Source organism: Lagopus leucura, unplaced genomic scaffold (assembly GCF_019238085.1).
Source record: "Lagopus leucura isolate 7727_CA_CO unplaced genomic scaffold, USGS_WTPT01 Super-Scaffold_100001, whole genome shotgun sequence".
In the NCBI taxonomy this organism is placed as follows: domain Eukaryota; kingdom Metazoa; phylum Chordata; class Aves; order Galliformes; family Phasianidae; genus Lagopus; species Lagopus leucura.
The window spans coordinates 24,645,109-24,661,636 of record NW_024962262.1 but is presented as its reverse complement, the minus strand read 5'-3'; the positions used below and the strand labels follow the sequence as shown (position 1 = coordinate 24,661,636).

General features: G+C 40.7%; 1 protein-coding gene across 2 annotated transcripts in view; it reads right to left on the bottom strand.

Moving 5' to 3' along the window:
* Nucleotides 1-16,528, bottom strand: part of PIBF1 (progesterone immunomodulatory binding factor 1) — a 152,503-nt gene that overhangs the window by 56,615 nt on the left and 79,360 nt on the right. The window lies entirely within an intron of this gene.

The window sequence follows — 16,528 nt, the reverse complement described above, 5'->3', positions numbered from 1 at the left end:
TTAGTTATCTATTTATAGTTGCTTATCTAAGTACCATTGGATAGATGACTACAGAACACAGCAGGTAGAAAACTCAGTCCATGGCTTTGCTAAATTTGTGGATTGGTAATGCAAAAATCAAATGACAGTGACCTTAGTTTTTAAAAATATTACATCAACATGAATTTTCTTTTCAGTATAGATGTGTATACATTCCATACCTCTAACAATGAAATCTTTAAAAGACACAGGAGAGATACCAAGGAGGCTATTGCCTCTTCTCCACCAACTGTAATACGTGATCCAGAGAAGTAGTGTTAGACACCAACGGAACCAAGGCTGCATTCCCTTAGGTTTATCTTGGATATGTGCTACACTAATTCTTCCCATAACCGAAGACAGAAAGAAACCAGACCATGACAGTTTATTATTTCCACAGTCAACCTCAGGTTGAAGACTATCTAACAGGAATTAAGCTATCAGACAAATAGTATTCCACTTAGAAGCAGGTATCTGTTGTTCCACTCCTTATGCTTAATAGGCAATCTCAAAAAGGTTTCTAATGGAATACTAAATTACTGGACTGTAAAAATGAAGTTGATGTGAATAACAGTAGAAAACCTTAAGAAGCTGGGTGTTAAATCATATGAAATTTAAAGGAGATACGTAGAAAATAACGAATAAAAATTTTCTTAACCATATATATAAAATTACCAACTCCTACTTAACTTTTAATTTGGAAATGAGATCTTGGGATTATACTAGACAAATCTATTATATCTTTAATTCAGTTTTAAACAGTGGTAAAAAAATAACATTTGGGGAATGGCTGTGAAAGGAATAGAGAACATACAGAAATCATCATGTCACTTTACAATTCCACACTGCTACCTGCATAATGAATGCTGAACACATTGCTAGTAACTAACCTCACAAAGAATACAGCAGAACATGTAAACATGTTTTTTACATGTAAACTACATGTAAATGTAGTTTGAGAAGGGCATTAAAGATATTTGACAATTGGCAACATTGTGCTATAATATAGTGACAGTATGAGAAATAGGTTAATTAAGCAAACCAGAATGCTAAAGAGATGGTATAAGAAAACGGGAGTTATAAGAGGCCTGAAACAGCCTAAGTGGCATCGAGAACGGGATTGAGAATCAATTATTTACCATATTTTCCAATAGATGAATGAGGAGGTGTGTAATAAAACTAGCAGCTGTGGAATGAAAAGCAAATATAATTCTTCACAGACTATCATGAAATACGTGAAATTCCTTGTATAAGATGTTCTGAATACTCAACACTTACTCAGGACGAGATCGAACAAACTCAAGATAAATCCTTTGACAACTATTAAACCTAAGATGGTACTTCTCACACAAATCACTGAAATTGTTAGAATGCCAGATAAACCTTCACTCTAACCCATTACTGCTCTTAACTGCCATTTGTCAAGTAGCAGTTGCAACACATTTCTACTCTATTTAGTATCTAATCTTTAGGTAGGATTGAGAGCATTAAAAAAAAAAAAAAAAAAAAGGGATTTGTCAGATATTTACCCTGAGGATTTCAGATGTAGGAATGTTTCTAAGATACAAAAAGGAAGCAATTTTCACTGAAATAAACAGAAAAAACAGGTGACACTATGATGTCCTCTGTAAACATTTGTGTATGTATAAGCAGTCCAATGCATGAATGAGATTGTTCCCATACAGACTGCATGAGGAAAGAGTGGAAATTTTGCCCACAAACTCATGAAGACATCATCACTCTTTCTAAAAACAACTTTCTTGTTCGATAGCAACATGACATTTCCTCTCATACAAAACTGCTAAATGCCCATTATCTATCTGATATCAACTGCTGTCAATTTTGCTTGAGGCTGATACTTTAAGCATTTCATCATTGCTCTGACTGTATGTTCCCATTTTCATTTTACCACACAAAAATAGTTTCAGCATGCTTACATTCTGTATACTTTGTACGTGATTGGCTGCAGACAGGACAGTCAATCTTTTCTGCTAAGCACGTTGTTTACAACCATGGGAAGGATATTTCATTCCAAAATGAGCATGTCTTCACAAAGATACATGTCATCTAACCATCTGCAATGCAATGCACAAATGAAATTTATCTACAAGTGACATTCATTGACTTTAAACAACATTATGCCTTCACAGAAAATAAGTAGCTATCCTTTCCAGAAGACTGCTTCAGATCTTAAAATAGTCTGAGGCTTAATGATCTGTAGAGAGCATACACACTGGAAACATGCATAAACAGAAGTTATATATACTTTCCTATACCTTACAAAACTTTCCAGAAAAGTGTACTAGATCTGACAATTTTCAAAGTCCACTCAATCAACTAGGTGCTTCCAGACCATGCTTATCAGCAAAATCACAAATGGTGACTTTAGGAAAAAGAAAATTTTCTTTAGAAATTCTAAGTAATTTACATTGGCATAGTATGGTTTGTACTGGTAAGGTTATGAAGAACCTCGTGTGCTTTCCATTGGCAATGATTTTTGAGAAACAGGGCACAGCTTATGAGTAATGATAAGTAACAACTTCATATGCTCTTTTGTCAACAAATAATAATATCTATTTTCATGTGTAGTATGGAAAATTACACTCCCATTAATGACAGAAAAGATCCGCCCTTTTTCAGAGCTGGTAAAGGAGAAACTGTTGTCCAACCAAGAATATTTTCTAGTACGCCTCAAATGAGATTTTCTTACTACACCTTTGAGCTCACCAGTGAGTTCTCCATTGCAGCAAAGCTTTCAGAGTTTCTTCGGCATGTGAGTTTTTATTTGGCTAAATAGCACATCTGACTTCTTGGCTATTATTTCAGCAGAAGTCTAGGAGCACACATACACATACAGTCATGAAACACGATGTCAGAACACATTCCTTAATCTACCTAGATGGTCTCCAGGAAAAAACAACAGAAAACAAATCCACCCTATGCTTGAATATCACTACTATTGTGGGTGTACAGGATTTTTCCCCATAAAAAAATTTAATGAAACTGATACAGTATAGTTTTTGTTTCACAAAAGAATATGGGTTGAGAATTACAGAGTAATTACAGAGTGAGTTAATGAAAAGAACAAAGAAACATGCAAGAATCATCTGAAATGAAGTCTCAACTTCATTATTTTTCTGCACCATCAAGATGACCAACCAATAATGCTGGAAGTTCACTAAAGTGGAGTGACACAAAAGTTATTAATTTTAGAGTAAAGAAGAAGGAATATTCAGTTAGGGACTTAAACAATAGTTCCTAAGCAAAGATATAACATTAAAATTATCACAAAATGGACTTCAATGTAAGCAGTGAGAAAAAGTACACTTCTCTAAATAGTGTGCGTCTAAAGAAAGCCAACTGAAAGCAGAGATTACCAACTGCTTTTTCATTGGGGTAAACTACCAGACATATCCAGCACAGCCCAATCTAATAGTCATATTCAAAAGCTTTTACAGTACGTGCCTGTAACTTTACAAACTTCTTACAAGCATTGTATATGTACTGAGATCGCACCGTTTATACCTGACAGAAATAGACTGTTAACTTCTACCACTGTCTATTCCATAGACAAAATCTGAATTTACATCAGTACTCTTCAAAAGCAGGTATAACTGAATAATGAAGTGCATAGGAAGACAATGAGATCTGTGAGATTAAGCATTCAAATAGTAAATTGTAGTGGTAAGATCATTATAAAAAGGAATGACAAGCAAGTAAATTCTATGAAATACATCTTCCAAATGAAGTCCTACTTGGATTATACAAAGATGAGTACCAACCCTTTCTAACTTTGTGAACATGACTATAGAAATCTAAGGTTCTTTAGGATACAGTTGAGATGTTATTTTGAAGTTAAAAAAAAATGAAGAAAAAAAATCATTGACTTGTAAGTTGCGAAATGCTCCTGACTCCACAGAAGGGTCAGTTCCAGGTCTAAGATCTTCAGAGTAATTACAATATACTCTTTTTTTCTTTTAAAAAAATGTATGTACTTTGGTTCAGTGCCAAATCTGCAAAGAAACCTAAATGCTACAGACATTTTCTCCCTAACCTCTCCTATTGCAATCCTGTTCCTTCCAGTCCCAACATGTACTCTAATGTCCCTATCTTTCTCTCACCCTGTTGCAGCTCCAACTCAGATTTCTCATCCTTTCCAATTCTACTTTCATTCTTTCTGCTTGAGGTATGTTTTTTCTCTTCATGTTTGTTCCAGCCTATTCAGTTCTCATTCCTATCTTTTAGTCCTATTCTCCAGCTGTTGGTCATCTTTTTATTCCTCTATCGCTCTCATGGTTCACAAAAATCAGGGAATCGCAGAATGATTTAGGCTGGAAGGATCAACAAGGAGGAAGGATCATCAAGGAGGGATCAACAAAGATAGAGTCCAATTCCTCTGTGTCACGAGCAGGGATATCTTCACAGCATCAAAGCTGGTGAGGGGTCTGGAGAACAGGCCTTACAAGAAGCAGCTGAGGGAAGCAGGATTGTTTTGTCTGGAGAAGAAGCAGCTGAAGAGAGACCTTACTGAACTCTACAACTCCCTGAAAGCAGGTTGTGATGAGGCAGGGGTTGGCCTCTGCTCCTGCATAAGCAGAGACGGGACAGGAGGGACTGGCCCCTAGTTGCACCACAGTAGATTCAGGTTGGATATTAGGAAGAATTTCTTCTCTGAAAGAGTCATCAGGCACTAGAATGGGCTACCAAGGGAGGTGGTTGAGTCACTGTCCCTGGAGCTGTTCAAGAAATGTTTAGATGTTTAGTAAGGGACGTGGTTTAATGGGGAAATATTGGTGATAGGTGAATGGTTGGACTGGATGATTTTGGAGGTATTTCCCAACCTTGGTGATTCTATTATTCTATCTTCCACTAGACTAGATCACGCAAAACCCCATTCAACCTGACAAACACTTACAGGGATGGTGCATCCACAACTTCTCTGGATAACCTGCGCCTCACTATCCTCTGAGTGAAGAATTTCCTCCTAATAACTAACCTACATCTAGCCTCTTTTAATTTGAAACCATTACCCTTTGTCCTGTCACTACAGGCCATTGTAAAAATTCTTTTTATAAGCCCTATTTCAATAGTTGAAAAATTGCAATGAGGCCTTCCCTTTCAATACCTAAAGGGTATCTATAAGAAGGAAGAGGATATGCTTAGTAGCACAGTCAATTGTGACAAGGGGAAATGGTTTCAAACTAAAAGAGGGGATATATATTTGGATATAAGGAAGTAGTTTTTTTTTTTTTTTTTTTTTTTTTTTTAAAGTAAGGGTGGTGAAGCACTGGAACAGGACACCCAGAGAGGTGGTGGAAGCTGCATCCCTAGATATGTTCAATGTCAGGCTAGACCACACTGAGGCACCTGATCTAGCTGTACATGTTCCTGTTCATTACAGAGGAATTGAACTAGATGACCTTTAATTTAGAAGTCCATTCCAACTCAAAAGATTCTATGATTCTATGAACAAAGTCTTTGCTGTTTATTCTTCTTCCTGGAGTCACAGAAGGATTAATAGGAACTTACATTGGTCTAAATTAAATTCAGTCATGTAACAGACCACATATACACTGTCCATACCTGAGACAAGCTATAAGACACCAGTTCAAATATGAGTAGTCAAAAGATCCTATTGTCGGTATTCTCTTTGATCCTTGGTACTAAAAATTGATTGGCTTGTTTCTGAGCAAGAAAAAAATTTCCCATAAATTGAGTTCACACCAAGTAACTGGAAATGTAGGAACTCCACTGCTTAGTTTTAAATCTGTTAACTGCTCAGTTTCTGAAGCACTAAGCATAAATTGGATGTGTTGTGTATCTGGCTAGTTTAATAAACCATATGTCTATTATAATAATCACTAGAAAATGGAAAACTATTATTCTTAATTTAAATACATGTAATTAATTGAGATACCTATGTCAGTTTTATATTATCTATTATTTTAAATTACTTCTCACATGGACTAAAGTAACAGGGTACTTATTAATCTTACTATATGATTAAACAAAAGATAAAATATGTTACCTACAAATAAACAAAAAAAGTTTGCTTCTAGCACAGCCCTGATACATTATACAAAGCTATCTTTTGCACATGCATACAACTTTAATAGAACTTTTACAGAAAACTCAGAGACTGAAAGACAAGGATAACAGACTGAACTGTGAAATTCAAGTCATATTTTACACTCTAGAAACATTAAAAATGAGTTTTAAAAACTTACATATACACTGGTAATCTTAAAGTCTACCACAGCAGCATTTCTTGTCTGCTGCATACTCCACCATTGCTTGATTTAATAAAAAATTCCTAAAAATAATTTTAGACGTAAATACACTAATTATGTGTGCATAATTTTTAATTTTCACTGCAAAAAGGGAAATAAATCTATGTGATATGACTGACAGAAAAGCAGCTATATAAATGAGAACAGCAGTAGTGAAAAGTCACTTTCTTTTAAATAAATAAACGTATTGAAAACACAGAGAATAACAAATAGAAGAAAAATGTTTGGAATGCCAAATACCTCCTTAAAATGGTCAGAAATGAACATACTGATATTTAAGTTCCAAATTCCCCAAATTTAACTACTGTATGCAATTAACAATATAAAAAAAAAAATTCTATTCAGGGATGAAAAAGGGGATCTTTTTTGATTATCAGTAAGAAAGAAAATAAGAAAAGGAAATGTCATCACTGAAACTTCCCAAAAAGGACATTGAGAGAAAAGAGAAAGTAGGGACACAAATACTTTGAGATACAGGCTAACTGGGACCCTATCTGATAAAGTTCCTTTGTTATCTGGAAAAGAAAAGATACATGTAACTACAGTACTGGTAGACAGATTGCTCTCCCTAAGCCACCATTTTCCTCACTGAAACTCTGGCAGCATAGGTCAGGATGGTTAGGGTTCAAACTGCCATAACTTAGCAAATAACTGGTCTATCTTTTATATCACACGTAACAGCTTTGATTCACTGATAAGCAGAGTTCAAAGTACAGGCATACCTTGTTATATGTCAAGGATGTGCCCCTAAAAGTGCTATGGTTAGCAATGATGGATAGCAAAGCAATCTTTCCCATAAGAATTCATGTACTGGGGGAAGGGAAGGAGGATGTCTTGGCAGTGACAATGCAAAATTTAAATATGAGGCCACTGTAGTGCTAGATAATTTTTCAATTTATTCCCCAGCAAGTTTGTTCATAAAAACAAATGCAAAACAAAATTACTGAATAATTCAGGTTGGAAAGTGTTTCAGGAGGTAGCTAGTCCAACATCCTGCTCACAGGAAGGTGAGCTATGAGATCTCAATGGATTGCTCAATTTTTCAGCCATTTCGATCTTGACTACCAATGATGGAGACTGTTCAAATACAATGCTTGACTGTAGCGAAAAACCTTTTCCTTTCACTTTCAAGTTTGAATATCCTTTTCAACCCTTCCCACCGTGCGCCATGCATCTCCCCCCACTGAAAGGGCAGAGCGAGTCCAAGACCACCTCATGAGACTGAATGGCGTACATGTCTATGGGGCCAGATAGCATGCATCCCAGGGTTCTGAAGGAGCTGGCTGAGGTGCTTGACGAGCCACAGATCTGCTTTCACAACATACTTTTCCATATTTCATAAGATACCTGACAAGTTTTAACAAAAATTTTATAGACATACACAACTTTGCCTTTATACATCCTTTCTACAGAAGATATTCTTTACAAAAAGTAAGACTGTGGGGAGCAGATAGAAAAGACAAAAACAAGTTCTGAGAAGAAATTCAGAATTCATGAATTATGGGAATGCTAACGGGCTTTGCAACAAAAGTTTCAAGCGTGTCTGCTAAGAGTCTTATATCTGATATAATCATTACCCAGATTCTGAGAAGACACAAAAAAAAGTACTGAGTTTTATTTATTCTAATGCACACAGATCTTAAGGCTTGCTGAATTTTGTTCCTCTGCTCTCTGTAATTATGTTTAACTCTCTTCCCCATTTGTTACCTTCCCCTATTGTCTTGCTCCAATTCATAGGAGGGAGATGAGGTTCTTTTAATATCTGTATACCGAGCATGAGATCAGTCCACACAAAGGAGCACTTCACAGCTATTTAGCTGCAGCTCATCTCGCTCTCGTTGCCCCTGGCCTTGCCATCTGCATCCCCCAGAGAAAGGATCTCACAACCTTTGCCCAGGATTTGCCTGGACTTGTTCGTGTGTGTCCTTCAGACAGAGGATTCCACAATCCTTGCTCGGGACTTGAACAAGTCCATCTGTGTCCCCAGCAAGCTTTGAGACACAGACGTTAACAGAATAATATCTTACACCACCCCATGACTCAAAGGTTGCTTTGAAATGGGACACAGATGATCCACGATGGTGAGAAAAGGATAGCAAGCATAAAGATAAAGGAGGGAAGGGGGCAAGGAATCAATTATATAATATAATCATTACAAAAGATTTCTCAGGCTAGGCCCTGAAGTGCTTGACTTCCCCATCAGTAGAGGAGGTTACAAACTACATAGGTGATACAACACATCTTATAAAACACAAAACCATACAATTAACAAACATAAGAGTTGCAACAGCACACAATGTCAACTTGCCACAGACACCACTCAGTGATACCTCGGGAGTGGTGACACGAATGTTACATGATGAATAAAAAGTAGAAAGTGAAAAGAGACAACCATACATTTGGCAATAACCAATAACAAATAAATACAACAAATAGAGATACAACATTACCACCCACAACAACACAAAACATAGTTCCTTTGGAACCAAAATACAAAATGTAATCAAGAGGTATATTCAGTATTCTAACATGATCAAATTTTCAATATTTTTGTCACAAAACGTTAGAGTCCTTTCTGTGTTCAGTCAAGGTCCATAGGAGTATTCTGAAAAAATAAAATGAGACACTGACTTGCCCTTTTTTTGGGGGGAGGGGCTTTGTTAATATGGTTAAAAAATGAGGGAACAATCCAGCAAGTGTTAATTTTATATTCTTTTTTCGCAGTGTCCTTGGCCTTCCAAGGATATTTGTTAAGGTATCCCATTAAGGTTAGGGAAACCAGCCTCAGGTTAGCTGAGCCAATCGACACAGGCTGGCCCGGGAGATCAGTGTTTCCCTTTGTTGTGAGCTTTCTAATGCATCCACCCTTCACCGCCCCCACCCCGCTCACTTGGGAGGGACGGAGACATCAGTTTTCTAATGGCTTGGATAGCCGTTCAGGTTCCCTGAGAGAGGCCCTAGGACCTGGGGTTTTGCTTTCCTCAAGATTCTGGAGCTTTTGTTCTGGTCACCAGTTAACTAATTTCTCTAACCTATCTGTTGTCAATCCATCCATCAAATTTCGTGGAATACCCTTTTTCCAGCCCAGAGTCCAAAGTCCATTACGTTTATGAAAGATATTCTGCCTACCGGTTTTTACTGGCAATGAGACCCTTCCAGACCCACTGAGCTTTGGGCTAGGTGGCCTGGGGGCAAGACTGGCTGCTGCAAGCCTCACACCTCTTGGCTCAGATTTACTGGGGAAAGAAACCACTGGCCCATATTTTCTTCCATAGTTAATTAACTCTTGGGCTACTTCCCCCCACATCCATACTTTGCATCCTGACTGCAGATGGTTGGGGGTTACAGTTTCTTCTAACACTGCCCGGGTTCTTTCTCCCTGTGACATAGTTTGTATCCTTGCTTGTAATTGTATGCCTACGGGTTTCAGTGATTCCAGAAGCCCTCTAATTAAAGGGGTCATTCTCTCAGGATCAACGGGCATCATCATGGGCGATTCATGATGCGGCTGCAGCTTTCTATCATACATCAATTGGAGACAAGCAGCCTTTTGAACGCATTCTACTAATTGGTCAGTAGTTCCAGTAATGGCAAGAGGGTCTCCCCTTTCTAAAGGGTTGAGACCACCTGCCCAATAGGCAGCCCTTTGCGTTAATGACCAGGGAGCACGATTGTTACCAGTAGTTAAAAATACTCCTGGTCCCCAGTAACCTTCTGCTTCCTCTTCTGTTAACCAAATCTCATCGCCACCAGTGAGACTCACCCTCCATACATATTCTGTTTCTGATTCCTTTGGAGAGCGGCTAAAGTCCCTTTTTAATTTTGCAAGCTCAGTGGCCGAGAAGGGAATTTCCTTAACGTTCATTTGAGGATCTAGATCCTCGCTGTTATCGAAGGTATATTCTGTTTTTATCAAGGGATGCAATGGAGCTATTGGGATTTCTAATTTCTCTAGTCTTTCCTTCATTTCTTGTAGTTCTTCCCAAGGAAAAGTTTTTTTCTTGAGGCAAACTATGGGTGACAGTATCATTAGTATCTTTACGTGTTAACAGTTCTTTGAAAGCCATCTGCAACAAGGCCGAATTATGTTTCTCTCTTTCTAATTGTTCCTTGAGATTAACTATTTGATTCTGCAGAGTTTTTACCAATTCTTGTGTAACTCTCACCGATTCCTGTAGTGCTTCTATGGTTTGGAGTTCTGCTGAATGCTTTTCATTTCAGAACTCCATGGCAGCTTTTAAAGCAGAACCGAGTACGGCACAAATAAACGACTTTCCTTTTCCAGCTCGTGTACGAGCCTCATTCTGTAAGACACTAATACGGTCCGAAACACTCTGCAAATTATGCCAATTTTGGCGTGCTCAGTCCACCCCTGATAAAGAGGGACGAGCACCATGTTTTTCTGAAAGGTCAAATAACACATCTTCACTTTTCATACTGGCAATACTGTTACTCATTTCTTAATACAGTGAAAGATCTATACTAAGGGAGGAGGAGGTACACGTATTCAAAGGCTCAGTTACTCCTTACCGCTCCTCCCAGGGAGATACACCACACCTAAACAAATGCAAATGCTCCAATCACTCCTCCCTTTCTTTGGGGGGGAGCACAAAAGATGTGAAGTTAAAGCAACACTTTCTGGGTTTCAATAGAGTAAATAAAACTTCTTGGAGAGGCACACACGTTTTAAGTCACAAAATATCACTTCCTCACTTCCCCAAGAAGCGCGCACACGCAGACAAACACACACACACACAAAAAAAAGGTTCAAGTTTCGCACTTCAGTTACCAAATAACCAGAGAGGTCTTCCCGAGGAGGCACACACGTATTAATCAAAATGTAAGTATTCAAAATACGTCCCCGAGAGGTACACACATAAAAGGTAAAGTTTCAGAATATGGAGCGGTCTTCCTGGAGAAGGACTCATGTCTAAATTTTCAAAAATATCGCTCCTTGCAACTCCAGGAGATGCACACAGAAAAAAAAAGTTTCAAACTATATCTGGAAGGACAACACTCTCACAGTGGGTATCCTGCCGACTACGCCAATAATAATATCTTTTAATATCTATATACCCAGCGTGAGATTAAGAAACAACGGTTCATATGTTGTTCCAACCAGTTTATTACCAAACCTAATCAGGGAGACGGAGAAGGGGAGGGCGATAGAAAAGATGGGAAAGAAGCGGGAGTTGCGTAAAACGGGGATAGTCACCAGCAGGATCCAGCAGCGGTCCTGTTGCATGGCGTTTGAAGGTCCAAGGCAGACGCAGCAGGGGGCGAGGAGCAGCAGTGTGGCCGGCCTTGGGCAGCAAGCAGGTAGCAGAGGAAGTCGCGGAGCCAATCCTTGAGGAAGCAGCAGCGCTCAGGCAGCAGGCACAGTAGAGTTCGACAGCATGCAGGTGTCACCTCAGGAGGAATCTGATGGTCAGGAATACTTGATCTTCTTCATGAGGAATCTGTTGCCAAAAACCTCTGTTCTGCTTCATGAGGAATCTGCTGCCAGAAACCTGTCCTCATGATTTCAGTTCCTCTTTTATCCTCCTTGTTCTCCTGCCTACGTGACAAGGATGGGCCTTGAGCAAGAGTCATTGAGTACCCCCTGAGATGGCCATCATCCTGAGATAAGTCCACACAAAGGAGCACTTCACAGCTATTTAGCTGCAGCTCATCTCGCTCTCGTTGCCCCTGGCCTTGTCCATCTGCGTCCCCCAGAGAAAGGATCTCACAACCTTTGCCCAGGACTTGCCTGGACTTGTTCATCTGTGTCCTTCAGACAAAGGATTCCACAATCCTTGCTCGGGACTTGAACAAGTCCATCTGTGTCCCCAGCAAGCTTTGAGACACAGATGTTAACAGAATAATATCTTACACCTATTTTCTCCATTCTCTCAATAATTAATTCTTCTTTCAGCTGAACTATCATAATATGTGCAATAACTACATCTGATAAATTTTCCTTTCCTTCTTGTAGTTAACTTGAAAATGAAGTCTGTTCTTTCAGGCATTTTTTCCTGATGGGACCAATAGGCAAGACACTCCTGATCTCCAAGTATCCCCTGTCCCAACTGAGCACATGGATACTACATTTTCTTTCTTATCACCTAGGCTGCAGCATATCAGAGTAGATACCTTTTTAGTCTGGGATAGAAAATGAAAGCTTTCACTCCTCTGTGTGTTCCATGTTTGTATTATGTCATTTCTGTCATCATCATCCATTCTTTCTGCCAGAAGCCCCAGAATATGGTTACATCTATCACATAACTAATGAACCAAGTGAAGATGCAATTGAATAGCTGTCAGAAAGTCCCATTCCTCCATTCCTCCATTCAATGGAGACTTAAAGACAGGAAAAGTTATTTCCCTTTAAAAGGTGAAGAATCAGCTGTTACATTTCAGTCTGACCATGCTAGTCATCAGTTTTGTGTGAATGCACAAAACAATCTAGTTACTACTGCATGTCAGTTAACCTTATTTTGTGTGATGTGTAACTCTTTTGCCTTCTTTATTACAAGAAGGTTTAAGTAGATGGAAGTGTTTAATAGTTTTTCCACACTATTTTTAACTTTATTCCACTCTCATCTCCATTCTCAGCATTCCATTCTTCTATTGTTAAAAAAAAAAGTCTGAACCATAAGAGGACATTCAAAGACAAGTAATAAATAGAGCGATCTGTGAACAATCACAAATAAATTTGATTTCTGTTTCAGGACATTCACACTGCTAGTGACTCTGAGCTGTACTCCCTACTGAAACCACAAGTCTGGGTACAGAATCTAAAATCAGAACTGCTGAAAGCGGTTTCAGTACTTTAAAGGTTTCAGGTATTAAAAAGCAGCAATGTGAACCCCATGAGTGAACTTCTTTTCCTGGAACCGTCACTGTGACACAGGCTTTAGCAGGTTTGGATGACAAAAATCAGAGCTTTTTCTTCCAGTGAAAAAGCTTTGAGACATCAAGGTTCCCTTTCTCCAAATCAATATATTTTAGAATTTTGAGTCTATTAACATGAAATGAAATTATAACAGCTATCCAAGCTATGTAGAACTTCCCAACAGAAGAACAGAGAAATTTTTTTTGTTCCCCGATGCTGTTAAGAGGATCCAACATTTTGAACTGCTGAATATAATGAAACATTCATCATATTACCTCGAAAGAGATCAGTAACCTACCCATAAAATAAGAATCTAAATGATTTAGTTACAAACCCATTAATGACACTTCCTCATATCAGGCTAACCTATTGTTATGATTTTATGATTTTTGGTTATTGGTATTCCACATCATAACATCATGTAGTGCATTGGGAGTTAAAGAGTTAATGCTCCAGTTCTGGAAAAGAAGAAGAACTACATGCCCCGTAGTAGGCGCTAGCGAGGCACCCCATCGGGATGTGATGCGTTAGGACCTCCCCTGCTCTGTGATGGATTTATGACACATGCTTTAGGGGCGTAGACAAAGCACGTAGGGTATATAAACCTCTGTGTAATTGCAATAAACGCCATTTGCCTCTCCATGTTGATGTATATGTTGCTAATGGCCCTAGTCATTTGCTAGTCCTAAGGCGGCCTGACCCTTCAGAACGGGAGCTGCAACAAGTAGTGCCCCCTGTGAGGAGAGAGATTGGACCGTCTTCCCATCCCTTCCCCCCTCTGGCAATTAGCAGTGCGGTGTTGGCGCTGTGCTGGGGCCCAAAGTCACCGGGAGGCAGAGTGGTAACGTCGCTGCAGTGTGGTAACGTCGCTGTGCTGAGGTCTGGGTCAAGTGCTATGGCTCGTAGTTGGCAGAATGGAGGGGTAGAGAGGCCGCGCTGAGGTCCAAGTCATGGAATCCGTAATTAAGGTAATACTCCTGCTATGCAAGGATTATTGCGGCAAGAATGCTCCTTCTAAGAAGGAGATTGCTGCGGTTATCTCCCGGTTAGAGCGGGAAGGGGAAGTTAAGGCTCCCCAGGATATTCTCGATCACAGGAGGTGGGATGATCTCACCTCTGCACTTGCACAATATATCATGAGTGCCCAGAAGGGTGGGTCTGAGCTGAAAACTTGGGGCCTGATACTAGGGACGATGAAAGTGGCTAGAGAGGAAGGAGAAGTATAGGCAGAGGATCGGCAGCTTTTAGGTCTAGGTGGTGGAGGAGAGACATGGGACCCGGTGGGTTCCGGTGAGGGGGGCTCGGGAGTGGTTGTCGTTTGCAGGGGCCAAGAAGAGATGAAGCTGCTGATGACTGTTAGCAAGATGGCGCCAGCTGAACCAACCGTGCCCAGCCCGAAAGAAGACAAACAACAAGATGGTGGATGTTGGTTGACCCACCCCCCGCTGCCATATCTGAACTCGTCGGGCGGAACGTTATATCCTTTATCGGAATTACATCAGTGTTTCTCGTCTCAGGGAGGAGGAGGAGGATGTGATCTCATGGGTGGGATCAGCTTACTGCCCACACAGAGGGGGACCAAACCAAAGGCCTATCTGATGCAGACAGAGGGCTGGGCCTGCCATCTCCGGCTATACCTAGGAGCGATAACACAAGTAACAATTCGGGGGAGCAGCAATTAGATTTAGAGGGCTCTGTAAAGGAGGCACTGACAGACTGGGGTCGGATTAGATTTAGTTTGTTGGAGGAAGGCATGATCCCCGAAGCCTTCCCAGTAATAGTGGGCAACAACGGGCCATAGTGGATACCCCTTGATCCTAAGGGTGTCACGCACCTGATGGACTATGTGGAGAAATGAGGGTTGAAGTCACCCCTCACTCTAAGTGTACTGGAAGCTCTAACCACGCCAGAGCCTCTTCTCCCCCATGACATCACAAACCTAATGCACATAATATTGAAACCAGTACAATACACGGTATAGACACTGGACTGGATGACAAATTTACGGGCTATTTCCACAGCTGCAGAAGTTGATCCGCATCACCCCGTGCATGGGACAAATTTGCAGTGGCTTTCAGGGAAGGAGAGAGGCATGACCTCCCCGCAGGCTCAAGCGGCCAGATTAAGGCCAGGGGAGCTCATAGCAGCCACAGACGCAATGATAGATGCGTTCAAGAAGCTTGCTAGTAATACCGAGCCGCCAGTCCCTTGGACTGACATTACCCAAGGTCCAAGCGAGTCTTTTCAAGAATTTGCAAACCGGCTTTTGCAGGCAGTACAGGGGTCAGATCTCCTCAAGGCGGCATAGGGGTCAGTGACTGGATTGTCTGCGACAAAGATCGCATGCAGACATTAAGACCTTATTGAGAACAGCGCCCAAACATGTAACGCCAGGTGGCCTGGGAGACATTATTAAGTATGTTCTGGATAAACAAAAGACTGCACCATTGACAAACGAGGGTATAGCAGCAGCAGTATAGGATGGAATAGTTGTGGCTGTTGTTGCTGCCATCAGTATGCAACAGCGATCACAAGGGCCATGTTTTCGATGTGGTCAGTATGGGCACATCAAATCACTGTGTTGGGTGGGTGGGGCTCCATTGGGGCCGCCGGACCGCGGAAAGGGATTGGCAAAGACTATTTGCCAAATTTGCGGGAGGCGGGCTGGATGATCCTGGTATGGGGAAGAGGTTATGCAGCAGTAAAACATCACGAGATGGGAAAAAATAGTATGGGTACCATTGCGGAAAGTCAAGACAGATACCAGTAAGGAACTAACCGGATCATGAGTCTTGCCATTTGCAGGAATGGCTCCTAGGAAAACTTAGAGCATGCTCCAATTGGAATGAATCTTGCTTTGGTGAAGAAACTTTTACAACATGATCACAGAATCACAGAATCACAGAATTGTAGGGGTTGGAAGAGACCTCCAGAGATCATCGAGTCCAACCCCCCTGCCAAAGCAGGTTCCCTACACCAGGTCGCACAGGTAGGCATCCAGGCAGGTCTTGAACATCTCCAGAGAAGGAGACTCCACCACCTCCCTGGGCAGCCTGTTCCAGTGCTCCGTCACCCTCACTGTAAATAAGTTCTTGCACACATTTGTGCAGAACTTCCTATGCTGCAGTTTCCAGCCATTTCCCCTTGTCCTGTCTCCACTCACCACTGCAAAGGGTCAGGCCTCGCCATTCTGCCCCCCACACCTTAGATACTTATAGACCTGGATCAGGTCCCCTCTCCGTCTTCTTTTCTCAAGGCTGAACAGACCCAGCTCACTCAGGCTTTCTTCATAAGAGAGTTGCTCCAGGCCCTTCACCATCTTTGTGGCCCTCCACTGGACTCTTTC